General features: G+C 39.7%; 1 non-coding gene across 1 annotated transcript; it reads right to left on the bottom strand.

Moving 5' to 3' along the window:
- Window positions 1-3,448: 3,448 nt before the first annotated feature.
- LOC116872133 lies at window positions 3,449-3,555 on the bottom strand. Its single transcript, XR_004383599.1, has one exon. It is a non-coding gene; the product is annotated as a U6 spliceosomal RNA (small nuclear RNA).
- Window positions 3,556-19,339: the final 15,784 nt, after the last annotated feature.

The following is a 19,339-nucleotide window of genomic DNA, read 5'->3' as shown; positions in this document are numbered from 1 at the left end:
AAAGGGGAGAGGAAAGAAGAGAGGAGAAGGGAGGGAAGAAGAGTAGGGAGGGAGAGGGAGAAGAAGAAAGGGGAAAGGGAGACAGAGAGGAAGGGGGAGGGGAGGGACGGAAGCTAGGAAAGGAAGGAAGAGAGAGAGAACAGTCTTGGCTAATCAACAAGTGAATAAAAATTAAACCTGAAATTTTACTTAGCAAATTAGCAAACATTACTGTTACATTCTAGTATTTGATGGCAGTCATAGGCTGTCCCGACAGGCAAGACAAATTCTTGGTCACTACTTGTAGGAGTCTAAATTGCTACATTTCTGAAAACCAATCTAGCAGTGTGTATTCATAATCTTTAATATGTTTATATTCTTTGAACCAGAAATAATTACTTTTTGGAATCTGTCTAAAGAAAGTAATCATAAGAGTCGCTCTTTTCCGGATTATTCATAATTGCCAAAACAATTTTAAACAATAGCCTAAATGGCAACATTATGGGACTAGTTCATTAAATCGTAGGGTATCTGTTTGATGGATTATTATTCTACCATTAAATGGAGCTTACAATGAGTTTTTAACGACACTTTTTTAATGTTTTGTGTTTGGTTTTTTGTTTTTTTTTTTTTTTTTTTTTTTTTTTGTTGTTTAATGCTCATGAAAATTAAGACTAGCAAGGCTGGCTCCGGTTTGTCTCCGAAACAGAAATTTCCCATAGGTGCAAAAACAAGTCTCTAGACACATCACACATTTCCCGCCCGCCCCCCATTGTATTTTAAACACATTAAATGTTAAATGGTACCTCTGCCCCATATACACATGTATTATTCAGGGTTTGCTCAGGAAACCACAAGCCACTCTACGTCTTCGGGGTCTGGGGTCTAACACAGCAGAAGGGGCTTACACGGCTGTTGGACCAGCAGGCAGGGAGCGGAGCTGGGGCAGCCGCTGCGAAGGCACAGGTGGACGCCGGCGGTCTCAGCCTGAAGCGGGGGCTCCGGAGAACCTATCGGGCATTCTGGGCAACTCTCAGATCCGCTCGGCATCCGGCTGTCACCACCTCTGGAGAATAACAGAGTCGCTTTCGCGTCTACCTTCCAAATTTCCCCCGAATTCCTTTCTTGCGAACTCCAACCTCCATGTGGGGGCATTCTGGGAAATGTAGTTCGCGGCTGCTCTGCATTGCGGAAAAGGGGTGGACGGGAAGCTGAGGGCATTCCAGCAGGACTGGCCAAGTCCGAGACTGGCCAAGTCCGAGACTCATTCTCCTGCTTAGCTGTCCGGGTCCGGCAAGTAGTCAGGAGGCCACAGGTGTTAGGGTGGAATGGAAAAATATTCTGGATTAGAGATACCAGAGGTGGTAGTATATATTTTATTATTAAAATAGCTCATTTTCCCCCTCATGTGAGGCATGTCCAGCTTATTTGATTACAAATTTGCAAAGCAAAACAAAGCACAGAGCTGTATGATTTAAGCCAATGTATAGGTCGGTTTTTTTAGAAAAATTAGACAATTACTTTAATACAACTACTCAAAAAAAACTATCGGAAACCCTCATACACTGTTACTAATGTAAAATACTGCAGCTGCTGGGGAAAACAGTCTGACAGTTCCTCAAAAAGTTAAGCATGTTACTAAAAAAAAAACCCAATTTTTAAAATTTTTCTTTTATTAAAGGGGATCTGGCTGGTTCAGTCAGTAGAGCACATGACTCTTGATCTCAGGATTATAGGTTCAAGTCCCACTTTGGGTATAGCAATTACTTAAAAATAAAAATTAAAACCTTTAAAAAAAAGTTAAGCATTGAGAGACTATATAACCCAGCAAACACCCTCCTGGGTATATATCCGAGAAAAATATGCTCACACAAAAACTTGTACATTAATGTTCATGGCACATTATTCTTAGAAGCCCAAAATTGGAACAATCCAAACATCCACCAACTAACCAATGAATAAACAAATACAACATATCTGTACAATGGAATATTATTTGGCCATGAAAAGAAATGAAATATTCATGCATATTACAACTTGAATGAACTTTGAAAATATTATGCTAAGTGACAGACACAAAGGCCACATACTTTATGATTCCATTCATATAAAATGTCCAGAAAACACACACTATAGATAGATAGAAAGTAGATTTGGGGCCCAAATTACTGGGAAGTGATTGCTGGCAGTAATTGCTAGTAATTCCTAACACTAGGTTTCTCGTGGGAGTGATAAGAATGTTCCAGGTTTAGGGCGCCTGGGCATCTGTCTTCAGCTTGGATCATGATCCCAGGATCCTAGGATCGAGTCCCACGTCGGCCTCCCCGCTCTGCTGGAAGCCTGCTTTTCTCTCTACCACTCCCCCTGCTTGTGTTCCCTCTCTCACTGTGTCTTTCGCTGTCAAATATATAAATAAAATCTAAAAAAAAAAAAAAAAAAGAATGTTCCAGAATTAGAAGTGGTGATGGCTGGATGGCTCTGAACACACTAAAAAAATCATTGAATTTTAAAACCTTGTGGTAAAATATACATAACATAAAATTTATCATTTTAAGAATATTTGAGAGTGTGGTTCAGTGGTGTTAAGTACAATTTACATTGCTGACCAACCATCACTACCACCCGTTTTTCAGAACTCTTTTCATTTTGCAAAACCAAAACTCCATGTCCCATTAAATAATAACTGTCCATTCCCTCCTCTCCCAGTTCTGAATTTGACTTCTCTAGGCTCTTCATGGAAATGGACTTATACTGTTTTTATCTTTTTGTGACTCTTTTATTTCACTGAGCATAATGTCTTCAAGTTTCATCTATGCTGGAGCATGTGCAAAAGTTCCTTCCTTTTCCAGGAAGACAACAGTATATAGATACTCTCTCCATATATATTATAGTATATGTATTTATCTCACATGTTTAGCCATTCACTTATTGACAAACGCTTAGGTTTCTTCTTAGGCTATTGTGAATTATGCTGCTCTGAACATGGGTGTTCAAATACCTTTTTTTTGAGACCCTGCTTTCTGTGCTTTGGGGTATATACCTAAGAATGGAATTGCTGGGTCATATGGAAATTTTATTTTGAGTTTTTGAGGAACTGCCATGCTGTTTTCCATAGCGGCTATACCATTTTACTTTCCCACCGGCAGTGCATAAGATTCTAGTTTTTCCACATCCTTACCTACGTTTGTTATTCTCTGTTTAAATTATTTTTCTTTTCTTTTTTTTTAAAGATTTTATTTATTTATTTGACAGAGAGAGAGCACAAACAGAGGAAATGGCAGGCAGAGGGAGAGGAAGAAGCAAGCTTCCGTTGAGCACAGAGCCCGATGTGGGACTCGATCCCAGGACCCTGGGACCATGACCTGAGCCGAAGGCAGAGACCTAACCCTCTGAGCGACCCAGGGGCCCCTAAATTATTTTTCTTATGAGAGCCATCTTAATGGTTGTGACATGGTATCTCCTTACGGATTTTTTTTTTTTACACTTCACAAATTTGTATGTCATCCTGGTCCAGAGGTCATACTAACCTTCTCTGTATTATTCCAATTTCATTATATAGGCTGCTGAAGAGAGCACTCATTGTTCTTGCTTGCTTCCTTGATTTTTTTTTTTTTTGTAAGATTTTACTTATTTATTTGAGAGAGAGCGAAAGCAATCACAGAGGCTGAGGGTGAAGCAGACTCGCCACTGAGCCGGGAGCCCGACGGGGGGATCGATCCCAGGACCCTGAGATCATCACCTGAGCTGAAGGCAGAAGCTTAACCGACTGAGCCACCCAGGCATCCCCTCATTGTGGTTTCGATTTGCATTTTGAATTGTTTACTTTTAAGGGTGAATTTTATGGTATGTGAATTACACCCTAATTTAAAAGACTGTTCATTGAGAGACCGTTGTGCACTGAGCATACCTAAGGTCCAGATCTTGGTTTCTAAATAGCCTTCTTCACTAGAATAAACCCAATTTGGGGTGGAGAAAGTACAAGGTGAGCCTGGAACATTTCATTGTACCAGAAAGCAAGGCAGTGCTCAAATAATGATGGGGTATGTCTAAAGGACATTGGCCAAATTTGGGACAACTTGAGCATCAAAATGATGCTGTACTTGATTGTAAATTATTGTATAAATAACAATCCATGAACTCATGGTAATCAAAAGGAGAGAAAGAGAGAAAACAATGATTCTTTACAGCAGAGTGCCAGCTAATAGATGTAAAAGGAACTGGAGAATTTAGAAATCACCATTTTGCAACTTGTAATGAAATAATTGGTTCAAGCAAGGATTTGGTAATAGATGCTACAACCATTAAGCGAACAGTTATTACGAAACTGGTATCATCTACAAGATTACTTTTAATTGCAAATGGAAACATATACTTTTGCCATGGAAAAATCTGGCAATGACTGCTTTTTAAAAATTAATTGGTTAATTAATTTGAGTAATCTCTGCACCCAACACAGGACTCAAACTCACAGCTCCGAGATCAAGAGTCACTCACTCCACCAACTGAGCCAGCCAGGTGCCCCTGGCAATTGCCACTTTAAACACGTGATCAGTTTAACATCATGAATTGTAGAAAAACTTGACATACGTGCTTCCTAATATGATGCAATACTAAGTACACAATATCAACCATTATTCTTACTAAACGGTGTGGCCTGAATGTAATCAGTCTTCTCTAGACCCGATCTTAGTTTTCCAGGAATTCAGGGGAGTGTGGAGCAAGTAAAAGGACACCATGCAGAATATTCTACAAGGCACTCAACTTCAAATCTTCAAAAAGTCAAGGCCACAGAAAAAGAGAAACAAGCAACAGCAGCAAGGGACTGCTGAAGATTAAAAGACACTTAAGAGACCTAATTAAACAACTGCAATGAGAACAAAACATCACACCTGTTCAGTAAGGGTCTACTGCTGGCTGCATGTAGATTTTGTAAATTGGTGCTAAAATTATGCAGGCACATTATTTATTATGCTTTAGTGATAACCTAAAGTATTTATTATTAAAACTTGTTAACGAATGGAAATTTTTATTGCAAACTTCTTTTGTATCCCCTCCCCTGTGGGAAAAGAAATCATAATCACAGAAACGGCTGTCCTTGAAAGCATGTAATATACCATGTGCTTCAAGGTAGTTGTAGGATTTGTCACTAAATCACAGATTCAGCCTGGAAGAAAATAGAAATGTATGGAACAATTTTTCATTTCACAGTGCATGCAAACCCCTCCCACCTGTTAATGTTATTAACTGTGGTATGGGCCACATTTCTAGACAAATGAAACTTTTAAAATAGCACTGCCCGGTAGAAATATAATGTGAGCCACAAATGTGAACACATGTATAATTTTACATTTTTTAATAGTTATGTTAAAAAACAAAAAGAAATAGGTAAAATTAATTTTAACAATATATTTTATTTAACACTATCAAATCATCATTTCAATAAGCCATCAATATAAATATCATTAAAAAGGCATTTTACATTCTTTTATTGTACTGTTTTTGAAATCTGGTATATAATTTACACTTGACTGGCTACATTTCATATACTTACTAGTGGCTTACATGCTGGACAGTGCAGGTTCAAGGTAATAAATACTGAAATACTGAGTCTAAATAATATTAGTTTTAAGTGCTACAAATAAATGGTATCTAATACAGCATTTTCAAAAATGAACTTTCCTCGTATCTACATTTGATTTGCTTTTGCACTAGAATTTTTTCCAGGGCTTAAAAAAAAAATAAGCTGAAAAAAATTTGGATTCCTTATCATGTGACCAATATTTTTGCATTTAGGGTAAAAGTGGAAATAACCATTGGGGTAAAAAGAACCTTCAATTTTACACATATTTATTCAAAATCATTAAACACTAAGTTAGATTTTAGTGCAGTTTGCCATGAGTGTCTGAATGCAAGGGACATAAATGTTCCAAATTTGCCCTCTAGCCCAGCCTTAGCTTTTTTCCTTTTAGGTTCCAGGTACCCAGGCCTTAACGCACCAGCATGTGGGCTGAGAGAGGTTTCTCCCAGTTTCCTCTGCCCTGGAAGTTGTTCCAGCTCCACCTCACAGGCTTGTAGGTGCATTTCCTCCCCTTCAGTGGGTTCCAGCCATCCTGGATGGAAGCTTTCTATTATCTGGCATAACCCTGTCTTTCCACCTTGAATGCCATCCACCTTCCCTCAGTGACGCAGGCTCGCCCCGGATGTTACACTTTCTATCCTGTCATTTCCCTCCTGGCAGACCTTGTCCCCACCCTCTATGTGGCTAGTTAAGTGCTAGGCGCCTTTCCCTGCCTCGTATAAACTTCACGTCTTTCAAGGAAGCTTTGCTGTCCTGACCATCAGCAAGCTACTCCCACCCCCTGTGCCCACACTGAGTCGCTGTCCACTGCCATTCGCTGTCTTGTGATTGTCCCCATGTGTACCTTACCTTGCTTGTGAGCCTACAGGCCCAGATCACTGACTCCTGCAGACTGCTGCCTCGTTCTCCTCTCAGCACCCTGCATGGAATGGGCACTCAGGTATAGAACTGCCTACCCACTGCTTCTCCACAGTGTACAGATGCCTACAAAGTCCAAAGATATGCCTATTTCTTATACTTAAGAAAAGTTTGTGTGACACTCATGGCTACTTTTGGACAGAGCAAAGATCAGGCCATGGAAGACACTTGCCTTTTGTGTTTTTCTTAGTTCTTCTCCCTGTTCTGTATCCAGGCCTGGTGCAATGTGACATCGCAGCTTCTCCTACCAGGGGGTAGACCCCGTTTCCCCAGCCGTGAACCTGGGCTGGCCGGGTGACTTGCCTTGGCTGTTAGGATGAGGCAGAAGAGACAAAGGGCCAGTGAGGACCCTAGGCCTCCGAAGCAACCATGATCAGTGTGGACCCAGTGGGAGAAGAGGGGAGTTGGGTGTCTGGACCCCCATTTGTCAGTATGGCTCTGCTAGTCATCAAGGAGGATACCTAGGGCAATGCCCTTCAACCCCCTGGGCTTCAGTTTCCTCCACTGCAAAATGAAGAGATCAAGCCAAGATAATGCTAAAGAGTCTTCTAGATCTTTATCATTTCACCCTCATGAAAACTAATTACACATATGTATTATGTACAGCCATTCTCACCCAATGGGACTACTGAGTTAAACTTTTGCCCTCCATTGCGAAAGCAAAGAGTATCCCGTACGTGGAGCAGAGAATGGAGAGGTGTTCACACAGGCTTAGCAATCCCTGAAGTCCTAAATGATCTTAAACCATCTTTGAAAATAGTCTCTAAAATTAGTCACTACCCTTTGCCAAGTACTTTCATGTACCATTGCTTCATCTCATCCTTGCAAACCTGAGAGAGGGACATCAGTTTCTTGTGACTTTGGGAGGAAACAACCCCATAGAGGTTAAACCCACTACGCGGGGATCATGAGCTGAGCCAAAATCAAGAGTCAGATGTTAAACGGGCCATCCAGGTGAGCCCAAGCTAGTAAAACACTTTTAAATCTAGTGATTTTTTTTTTTTTTAATATACTGTCATCCTCTTCTCTCAGTGTTCTTGCCTAGGGGCAAGTCCACAGTTAGGTCTTTCTGCTTAACATCCACGGTTCTCCCAGTCAGAGCCTGTCATGGTCAGGGACTCCCATTTCCCAGTACAGCATTCACATTTAGAACGTGGACATTATGTCACACTGAGATCAAATCTCTACTTACAAGGCACATAGACGGGAATGGAGGAAAAGTTGTTTTTTTTACAGTTTTAAACTCGCAGCCCTTTACCGGACCCCCGTGCTGATAGTGCCTTGTTAATTAATAGCCTTACTATTCTTCTAGGTGTCTAATAAATAATAAAATGTAAACAATGGCATGTTTTGTATTTTTAAAAGGTCATATTTGTTACATATGAACATTTAAAATATGTTCTAATTTTTGTAATTCTGGTTTGAAATTCCTCTATTTTGTGATACAGACTTGATAAAAGGAAGAAATGGGCTATCTACTGAGAACAACAGTTTTCCCTCACATGTGAGCCCTTCAGGGCACAGAGAACCCTGATCTGATAGGATGGCTGGTTTCATGTTCTTTCCAGAGAGGAACAGAATATACCTAATTCCCTCTAGCACCTAAATAGGCAATTACTCTAGAAGGATGGTAGTCTACACACACCCTAATCCTCCCCCAGCCAAAATCTCACAGGGAACCTATTGACTTCCCAACTCAAAGCAACATTTATCAAGAAGGAAAAACAGAAAACTAAAGGTAGATGTCTGCTTCTAGCTAGGACAGAGTAGGTGGTATCAGATTTATTCTCCTGCTAAGAACTGCTATGAAAACTAGATTTTATTTTATTTTTTTAAAGATTGTATTTATTTGAGGGAGAGAGAGAGAGAAAACAAGTGGGAGGAGAGGGAGGAAGGGGGAGAGGAGAAGGGACAGAGGGAGATGGGGAAGAGGCAGAGAGAGGGAGAAGCAAATTCCCTGCCGAGCAGGGAGCCTGATGCAGGGCTCCATCCCAGGACCCTGAGATCATGACCTGAGCTGAAGGGAGATGCTTAAACAACTGAGCCACCCGGGCGCTCCCAAAACTAGATTTTAAAAAGCTGCTTTTTGACTGCATTGGAGAGTAAGCAAGACAGCTGGGACTTGAAGGACCAACATCCTAAAGCCAAGGGAAGCTTGCTGATTATGATCTAAATTTTCAGTAACTTGCCCCCTCGCGGCAGTTACCAGTTAATGGTCCTGGCAATAGAATGGGAAGCAGGAGAGGAAAAGCTGCAGCAAGCTTATGGGACCACAGAGGCAGAAATTGAATTTCAGGGCTACCTTACACAGGCAGGATTTGAGGACTAGAGATCCCAGAAAAAAATAAAAGGGAAATACAAAGAAGTGAGCCTGAAATTCTACTTATAATCCCTTCTCAAGACATTTGTTGACACCCAAGTTGAACTCATGAGTTTCCAAGAAAAATGAACGGGAAGTTGCTAAGGGGCTAAAAAGCTAAGCAGAGGGTTTGGCAATCTCACATGTATGTGGAGACAAATATTTAAAGATCCACCAAGGTAACACGTAGGCCCTCCCACTGAGACTCATGATGGGCATTGCTCTAGGGGCAAAGGTGAACTGGACATAGACCAGCTTCAACTTGGTCAAGATGATATGTCTTTATCTCTCTGTGTGCCGGTGTGAGGAGGGCCTCCGTTGAGGGATGGGCAGGCAAGACACAGTGCAGGAGCCGGAAGACCATAAGAAGGGTACTACATAGTGAGATGCCCAGTGCAGGGTGCGAAGGATATCCATGTGGCAGAGGAGGGACAGGCTGGCGTGGGAAGCATATTCAGAAGTTGGGGTGGTCCTTGCTGGGGGCTCAAAGCCCAAGCAAATTGAGGCGGCTATCCCTGTAGAGAAGGAGTGCAGATGCTGGCAAGGGCTGTTGTGGGGTGTCAGATCCTGAGCAGGATGGGGAAGGCATTCACATGGAGGTGCTGGGGAGACCTGGAAGGGGGTTTCAGAGCCCATGCATGGGATCTAGAGGGATCTAGAGGGCATCCATCTAGAAGGCCAGCCTGGCACTGGATGTTGGATCCCAAGCAGGGTAAGGAGGGGTGCTTGTGCATTGGGCTGGTCCAATGTGAGAAGCTGAAACCTAAATGGGAATTTGGCATGAGTGAGGGGTTGGTGACAGTGATGCAAATTTGGGTATATATTAAATAACTAAACACATTAAGGATGATTGGAGCCATGTTTCTCACCATCGGAGAAAAGAGTTAGAAATACGGAACAGGATAAAACTTGATTGAACCCTGTGATGTTAGACTGGAATTCAAGGTATTGGTGTGAGCTTATAGCGCTCATTCTCTCTCTCTCTCTCAGAGAGAGAGAGAGACATAAATAGAGATAAGTATGGGGAGGGCGCCTAGGAGGCTCAGCTAGTTAAGTGTTTGACTTTGGCTCAGGTCATGATCTCAGGGTCTTGGGATTGTGCCCCACATTGAGCTCCCTGCTCAGCAAAGAGTCTGCTTGTCCTTCTGCTCCTCCCCCAGCTCGTGCTCTTTCTCAAATAACTAACTAAATAAAATGTATTTATAAATAAATAAAATTTTTTAAAAAATATGGGCGGAAATGTATATGTATTTACCATATACATACATATGTACATGCACACATATGTACATATTCTCCTGCTCTGTCTACTGAAAGGACCCGAAAAAACTCACATCCCGGAGTGATGGCGCCCCTGTAAGCCTGGGATATCTTGTGCTGGAAATCCAGAAAGCACTCAAAAATGATGGGGCTATGTCAGAGGGAGATAGATGCCCACTTGAAAGGACCCCATTAGTCAAATCAGGAACAATTTGAGCATCAAAATACATGATGATAGTAATAGGTGTAATAGATTTAATTAGTCAGGAACCGCGAGTTCATCCTGATATAAATAGGTAAATAAATAAATAGAAAGCATGATGAAGAGCAGGATATTATACAGTTTAAAATGACTTCCCCATAAATATTAACTGCAAGGACGCTACAGTAACTTTAGCTACATACTGTATGATTCCATTTATATGACGTTACGGAAAGGGCAAAACTACAGGATGGAGAAGAGATCAGTGGTTGCCAAGGGCTCGGAGAAGAAGGAGGCCTTGACCAAAAAGGGGCAGCAGAAAGCAGTGTTTTCTGGAGTGGTAGAATTGTTCTGTCTCTGGTCTATGGTGGTGGTTACATGATTCTATGTGCTTGTCAAAGATCACGGAACGGGGCACCAAAAAGAGGTGAACTTTACTGTATGCAATTTAAAAAACCATTTTCTTTAAATTTAAAAAATTTCAAAAGGAGTAACTTTACAGTGGAAAAGCCTGAGAGACGACACCTTAATCAAACAATCGAGGTGAAAATCATCAATAATGGGACCAACCAAAGCCCTACAACACCCACGAAGATTCAATAAGAACAAAACATCGCTTGTGATATTCCTACAGAACCAGATACAGATCTGTATGTATTTTATTAGATTCATATCTAGGTATTTGATTTCTTTTGGAGTGATTGTAAATGGTATTGTGTTGTAAATTTTGTTTGGCCCATGTTTGTTGCTAGCATAGCAACATATGATTGATTTTCTTGTGTTGATTTTCTATCTTGGAATCTTGCCAAGGGGCTATTCCTCAGGCTTCTCCTTGAATGTTAGAATTTCTCATCTATAGTGGGTTTCTTCCCCAGAGGACTAGATTCTTTTATTGTTAATAGTCCATGCTCCTTGGTACTTCTTACTGTAGCTTTGTTGTTGGTGGTGATGGTGGTGACTTTTGTTTGTTTTATTGGGGTGAGAACATTTAACATAAGATCTACTCTCTTAACACATTTTTAAGAGTTTAATTCAGTACTGTTATAAGCATGATACTATACATCAGAGCTCTAGAATTTATTCATCTTGCTTAACTGAAACTTTATGTTGGTTGAATAAGTGCTCCCCATTCCCCTCCTCCCATTCCCTGGCAACCACCATTCAGCTTTCTCTTCTTATGAGTTTTTTTAGATTCTTCAGATGAGTGGAATCAGGCAATATTTGTCTTTCCATGACTGACTTATTTCGCTTAGCGTGGTATTATCCAAATTTGTTTATAGTGTCACGTACTGCAGAGTTTCTTCTTTTTTAAGGCTGAATAATATTCCATGATACATATAAACCACATTTTCTTTATTCATTCATCTGTTAATGGACATTTAAGTTGTGTTCATATCTTGGCTATTGTAAGTGATGCCCTCAGATTGGTATCTCTGCAATTATCTCTTCAAGATCCTGATTTCAGTTCTTTTTGATAAATACCCAGAAGGGGATTACTGGATCTTCTGGTAGTTCTATTTTTTATTTTTTGAGGAACCGCCATATTGTTTTCCACAGTAGCTGCACCATTTTACATTCCCACCAACAGTGTATAAGGATTCCAATTTCTTCACATCCTCACCAATATTTGTTATCTTTTGTTTTAAAGGCTGTGTGTGTGGGTGGGGGGGATAATAGCTATTCTATCAGGTGTGAGGGGATATCTCTTTGTTGATTTGATTTTCATTTCCCTCATTATTAGTGATGTTAGGCACCTTTTAATATACCTTTGGACATTTGTATGTCTTCTTTCTATCTATGGTGTTTTTGAAGGTATCTTTTTCATAGATTTTTTTCAATGGTTGTTTTAGGTATTATATTATATATGCATAACTTATCACAGTTCACTAATGCTATTGACTGAATTGTGTTCCTCCCAAATTCATATGTTGGAGCCCTAACCTTCACTATGACTATTTTTGGACATAGGGCCTGTAGAGGTAATCAAAGTTAAATGAGGTCATAGTGTTTGGGTCCTAATGGGATAAGACTGGTATATGCATGGTATATACCTATAATAAGGTATATTACAAGTGGTCCTATAAGAGGAAGAAGAGAGATCTCCCTGTTTTTCCATGCAAGCATAAAGAAGAGGTCACATGAACACATAGCAAGTTAGCGGCCATCTACAAGGCAGGAAGAGAGCTTTCACCAGGAACTGAAACAACTGGAACCCTGATCTTGGTCTCCCAGCCTCCAGAACTGTGAGAAAATAAATTTCTATTCTTTAAACACAGTCTATGGTATTTTCATTATGGCAGCTTAGGCAGACTAAGGCAACTGGTATCAACATTTTACCATTTTGAGTGAAGTGTAGAAAAATTTAGGTCCCTCTACCTTCTTCCATGTAATTGTCCTAAATATTTACTCACAGACATTGAGAACCATACCATACAGCATTTTAATTTTTGCTTCAGCCATCAAACATGATTTTAAAAGCTCAAGAAAAGGAAGATCTATTGTACTTACCCACATTTTAATTTATTTTTTGTTATTCTTTTTTTTGTTGTTGTTCTTTATGTTTTGAGTTTGCCTTTTATCATTTCCTTTTTGTTGAAGAACTTCATCCTGTATTTTAGGGTCAATCTCTGGTAACAAATTCTTTTAGTCTCTCTTCATCTGAGAATGTCTTGATTGCCCCTTTATTACTGTAGGATATTTTGGTATTTTCTCATGATTACATTTAGTTTATGCAATTAAAGAATTTCTGATTATTTAAAAAATTGTTTCTCATTTCTCATTGAAATTCCCTATCCATTTGCCCATTTGCCCATATTTTCCTATCATATTTATTACACCAGTCTTAAGGTCCTTTTCAGCTAATTCTAATGTGAATCATTTGTGGGTCTGCTTCTACTGAACTCTTAATTACAGGTCACATTTTTTTGCTTCTTTGCATGTGTAATAATTTTCTTATTGTGTTTTGGGAACTGTAAATAATATGTTGCAGAAACTCTGGATTGAGTGATCTTCTTGTAAAGAGTATTCTATTCTGTTATGGCAGCAGTTAAATTATTGGCATGTTACCTGGATTCTTGGGGGATTCATTTTGGCCCTTGTTAGAGTAGCTATATTCAGTTTGGCCCTTGGTCCTCAGATGCGGTCTTTATGCATAAAGTGTGGCCCTCCTGACTTGTCAGTGCAAAGCCAAGCTGTTTACCAAACTCCTCTATTTTGGTTGGACTTAAATGTCAAACTTAAACTTCCAAGTCCTAGACAGCAGCTAAAATCTCAGCTCAGTTCCTTAGCTTCCTTCCTTTTGCTGGGTTTCTTGAGGCTTTTTTCCATGCATACAGTATTTAGGAATCAGGATTTAAGAGAAATTTATGTGAAAAATTTTCATCTCCTACTTTCATGGCTTTTTTTTTTCCCCCTGGGACGCCCCCCCCCCCACCAATGCCCATTTCCAGTGCATCTGAATCACTTCCAAAACTCTGGCTCTCTCTCTTCAGCCTAGTGAAACTGTTACTTTCTGCTTGAGCTCTATTTCCCCAGGCACTGCAGTAAACTATGATGTGCCTTCAGGGGAAAATCTGATTCAATGTGGACCTCACACAGTGAGCTTCCCTTCTTCAAGGATACTATCATTTCATTTCTCCCTACTTTGGGTTGCTCTCCAGTGCCTTCACAGAGTTGTTTTTTATATTTTGTGCAGGATTTATAACTGTTATTGGTAAGAAAGTTAATCTAACACAGGCTGCTACTCTGTTACATGAACTGGAACTGGTTAAATAATGTTTTGATTCAAAGATATTTAGAATTAACTATGAAGATGAAGAACAAGCAGTGTTAATACTTATGTCTTAATGAATTTGTTTGCAATTCTAACTTACAATGTGTAAGTGAATTGTGTATATTCAATTACAATAGTGTAATTGAATAATTGGTTTAAACTTGTCATATAATGTTTATATTTTTTTAAGATTTTATTTATTTACTTATCTGACAAAGATCGCAAGTAGGCAGAGAGGCAGGCAGTGGGGTGGGGGGGAAGCAGGCTCCCCACTGAGCAGAGAGCTCGATGTGGGGGCTCGATCCCAGGACCCTGAGATCATGACCTGAGGCTAAGGCAGAGGCTTAACTCACTGAACCACCCAGGCACCCTGTCATATAATGTTTAAATCTCACTTACTTTATAAACAGTATGGGAACAATTAAAGGCATTTTAGACTCATATTTATATTTAATTGATTGAATTTACAAATATTACTTAGATACTTTGGAGAGGTTTTTCTGTAAATCAGATACTGAAATACTTAAAAAAGAAGCTAACTATATTAAATTTCAAAATTTAATTTGAATAATTAAAGCATTTAATTAAATTTGTAAATGGAACCAAAATTCATACAAGCTTCTTATTGGTAATTATTAAAATTTTCTACATTTATATGGAAAATAAGAGAATGATTAACATTGTGAATTGAATGAGAATTTTATATTTGTAACTTTAATAAATTGAACAATTAACTTTAAAACAATATTCTAAGTGAGGATTTGTTGACAGAGATTAAGTACTTGAGTTTTGGATTCTACAATACTTGGTGAAAGTTGTTCCAGATCACAACTTATTTATTTACTTATTTATTTTTAAAGATTTTATTTATTTATTTGACAGACAGAGATCACAAGTAGACAGAGTCAGGCAGGGAAACAGGTTCCCTGCTGAGCAGAGAGCCCGGTGCAGGGCTCGAACCCAGGACCCAGGGATCATGACCTGATTTGAAGGCAGAGGCTTTAACCCACTGAGCCACCCAGGCGCTCCAAGATCACAACTTATATAATGTGTGTCATCCTCAATTTCTTAATCTATAGATGGGCATAATGGTACCTCCCTAAAAGTAGATGTTTCAATAAATAGTAACATTCATGATGCTAATGATGATTAATGGTAACTTATTTTCAGAGGAGAATTATAGAATAATGTGTATAGTGTGATTCCAGTTTTTGGTTAAAAAAGGTATGCAAACACAGGTATTAAAAAAATTTCAGGAGGCTATGAATTAGACTTTAATTTATATATAATTATATATAATTTCTAATTTTTCCACCATGTAAATAAATATATTATATTATTTATTTGTATGTGTGTATATATATTCATGTATAAAACTTTTAGTTGCAGCTAAGTATTTTGTGAGGTGGGACTATGAGTAATTTTTACTATTTGTATCTCTTTTTTTTTTTTAAGATTTTATTTATCCACTTGACAGAGATCACAAGTAGGCAGAGAGGCAGTCACAGAGAGAGAGGGGGAAGCAGGCTCCCCGCTGAGCAGAGAGTCCGATGTGGGGCTCGATCTCAGGACCCTGGGACCATGACCGGAGCCGAAGGCAGAGGCCCAACCCATTGAGCCACCCAGGCGCCACTTTACTATTTGCGTCTTAATTTTATTTATTTTCTATGTCAAACAGATATAATGTATAACCAGAACAAACATAAACCTGAGCTTTTTAAAGTTAAGAAAAAGACATCCATCTTTCCTGATTTTAATCTTTCATGAAGATCTTACCACAAAGATTCAGGGAGATAGAAAGAAGTCATGCTCAATATAATCCATCAGCACAGCCATTAAGTTATTCAGAAATCCTTCTTTAGCGTATTTGCTTTGAGATGGGTGCAGACTGATTTCCATCCATCCATATTTCATCCCTGCCAATAAATGTGGTCTTGCTTCATTGTGTAATGGAGACACATGCCTCTGCCTGGCCTGGGTCTGCCAGTAAGGTGTGTGTCTGGGGAGAACCCTTGTATCCTTTCCTTTTTTCCCTTTGCCACCCCATTTCACTCTTCATTCTCTCTTCTAAAGATCTTAAGCACTCTTGAGGCCTCCCTGACCCCCCCACCCCCACCCAGGGGGTTTCCATATCTGTCTTTTAAACTCCTTCTTCTTCCCAAGACCCATGTCAGAACATCCAAATGCCTATGGGATGTTCCCATCTCAAACCCAGCAAACCAAACACTGAGAGAGTTCCATAGTCTACAGACCAGCTTTTTGTCCTTTTTTAAGATGATTGTTCATGGGCTCTCCATATTTTTACTGAACCAGACAAACTGTACTTAAACTCATTGGTCATTTCCTCCCCAAGATGCCTATAAAGTGTTTTCATCACTTGTTCATTGTCTTGAAGCAAAAGTAATGCATTTTGAGCCTTAAAAATGTACTCCCCCACCGAGAAGAGGCAACTTCTTTACAGAAGAGTACCAACTAATATATGTAGAAACCCTGCTTCCTACTAAACTATGGCCCATACTTAGTGACTCACTTCTAGAGTATAGTAAAGGAAAATATAATAATTTATAGTATAGAAGTCTTGCCAACACCACCTTAATCAGCTGATGAAGGTTAACATCATCAGTGATGTCATGTAGATATCAGGTACCCCCCGGTAAGATGTGATGAGTAAGGCACCTCACGTCTGTGCTTCACCCTAAAACCCATAACCCCAGTCTAACCATGAGAACACATCTGACAAACCCAGACTGAGAGATATTCTACAAATAGCTGACCTGTACTCCTCAAAACCGTCAAGGTCATTTGGAAAACAAAACAGAATAAAAACAAAAAAAGACCTGAGGTGCCATCCCAGATCAGAGGAGACTAAAGAGACATGATAACTAAATGCGATGTCGGTTCCTGGACGGGATCCTGGAACTGAAAAGGGGCTTTAGTGGGAAAACTGGTGAAAGCTGATAAAATCTAGTGTTTCCTTAATGATGATGTACCAGTGTTGCCTTTCTAGTTCTGACAAATGCACCATAGTAATTAAGAAGATAATATTTGGGGAAGCTGAAACTGGATAAACAAGGAGTTCTCTGTGCTATATTTGCAATTTTTCTGTTAAGTCTAAAATTATTCCAAAATTAAAAATTAATTTTAAAAAATCATTTCCCCATAGATTGTACCCTTTGTAAAGACTGGAAGGTCAAACATCTCTATCTGGATATAAATGGTACCTGTTAGTTAGATACTATGTGATAGAATTGAACAATTAAAGCAACATGATTTATTCTTACCTTATACTGATCATAATTGTCTGTGGAAGAGAATGCCTACTGCCGGATATCCACTTTAACTAACAGAACTGACATAGGTGCTTACCTGAGTGGCTACATTTACTGCCTCCCTTGCAGCCTCGGGTGACCCTGTGACTAACTTCTGACAAATGTTCTGGAAACAGAAGTATATGGCATTTCTGGGGAGTCTCCAACAGAAGGGAGGCTCCCTTCCTCTTTCCTGCTGCTGATGTGAAAATGGGAAGACCCTGAGGTGGTCCACCAAGGCCAATGGGGCCAAAAGACAGCATGTGCTGAGACTTTGATGAATTCTTGGAGGTGTCACACCTAAATTCTGCCTGATATATGATCATACACATCATTTTTAAAAAACAGAAAAAAATTCAGAAAAACATATAGGTGCATACAGAAGAGAATAAACATGAGTTGTAATTCTACCACCCAGAAATAGATTGCTTTGACATCACTAGTATCATCTGTGAGATATATAGATACATATTAGATTAAAAAAAAAAACTCTTAGGATTCTACGTAATGAGCTTTCTTTCTTATTTTTTTTAAAGTTTTTTATTTATTTGGCAGACAGAGATCACAAGTAGCCAGAGAGGTAGGCAGAGAGAGAGAGGGGGAAGCAGGCTCCCTGCTGAGCAGAGATCCTGATGCGGGGCTCAATCGCAGGACCCTGAGACCATGACCTGAGCCTAAGGCAGAGGCTTTAACCCACTGAGCCACCCAGGCGCCCCTATTTTATTTTAGTAATCTCCACACTCAACATGGGGTTTGAACTGATGACCCGCAGATCAAGAGTTGTGCGCCTTTCCAACTGAGATGGCCAGGTGTCCCTCTATCTTATTCTAAAAACAATATTATATCATGGGCATTTTCTATATATTTATTTTTTTAATATTGTTTTGATGTTTGCACAATATTCATTACAGTGATAAATGACTACGAGCGGTATGAATTTTGTGTTACACAGACTTGGGCCACTGCCTGTGTAACTTCAAGCGAGTTTTGCCACCTCTCTATAAGATGGGGATAAATAGAGGATCTACCTTTCAGAGTTATCAAGAGGATTAAATGAGTTAACACATACAAAATCTCTAGCAGAGGACCTGGATCTTAGTAAGGTCTTAATAAATATAAACTATGGTGATTATTATCATTCTTTAACCAGGTCCCTCTTCTTGGACAGTTAACCTGTCAGGGTCTAATTCAGAAGTACAAACCACATGAAAACTTAAAACAGAAGGAATTTAATGCAGGGAAATTGGTTGCAAAGATTTCAGGAAAGCTAAGAAATCAAACAGAGGGAATTAGATAACCTAAATATTAGCAACAGCAAGGAGTCATTACATAAGTGCAGTACGGCACTGTCCACAAGGAACCATGGTCATGGATCATATTGCCATGCAATTGACTACATGAACTTCTTCGAAGGGTGAATCCACTTTTCAGTTGTTTTCCTGCGCCTCTCAGAGTGAATGACATAATGGACATTACTAAGTATCTCTAAAATTAATGTATTTTACTGAACAATCTGTACCATTCCTGAACTTCTTTAGATTTCAGAGGCTATATTTTCCATACCTGGGTGAGAGGCTTCAACCCACCTACCAAGTAATCTGGAAGACTGAGTTTTAAATGAGGCTCAGAGGAAGAGCAGATTCTATAGTGGGTCGGGGCTGTGGCTTTGGCCTGTGACCCAGTAGACCTGATGGTACTCAAAGTTTTGTGGAACAAGAAAGTCCCAAGAAGAGAATCATAGCGTAGTCCCGTAGAGTTCTGAAACTGTGCCTTCCTAAGCTAAACACTATTCTCCCTTTGAGAACAAGGCTCTGGCATGCCTTGAGGACTTCATAGAGTCTGAACGCTCGATTGCGTGTTTGGCTCCCCAGGGAGCCAATTCTGAGATGGAGACTGGTGCATAGGGAGCATCCTGGGACTGAACCTGGGAGCAACAACTGTGAGAATTGGGCAGAGGGAGAAT

This window comes from Lontra canadensis, unplaced genomic scaffold (genome assembly GCF_010015895.1).
Source record: "Lontra canadensis isolate GAN:19392208 unplaced genomic scaffold, GSC_riverotter_1.0 scaffold28, whole genome shotgun sequence".
NCBI lineage: Eukaryota > Metazoa > Chordata > Mammalia > Carnivora > Mustelidae > Lontra > Lontra canadensis.
This window is presented reverse-complemented; position numbering and strand designations above follow the sequence as displayed.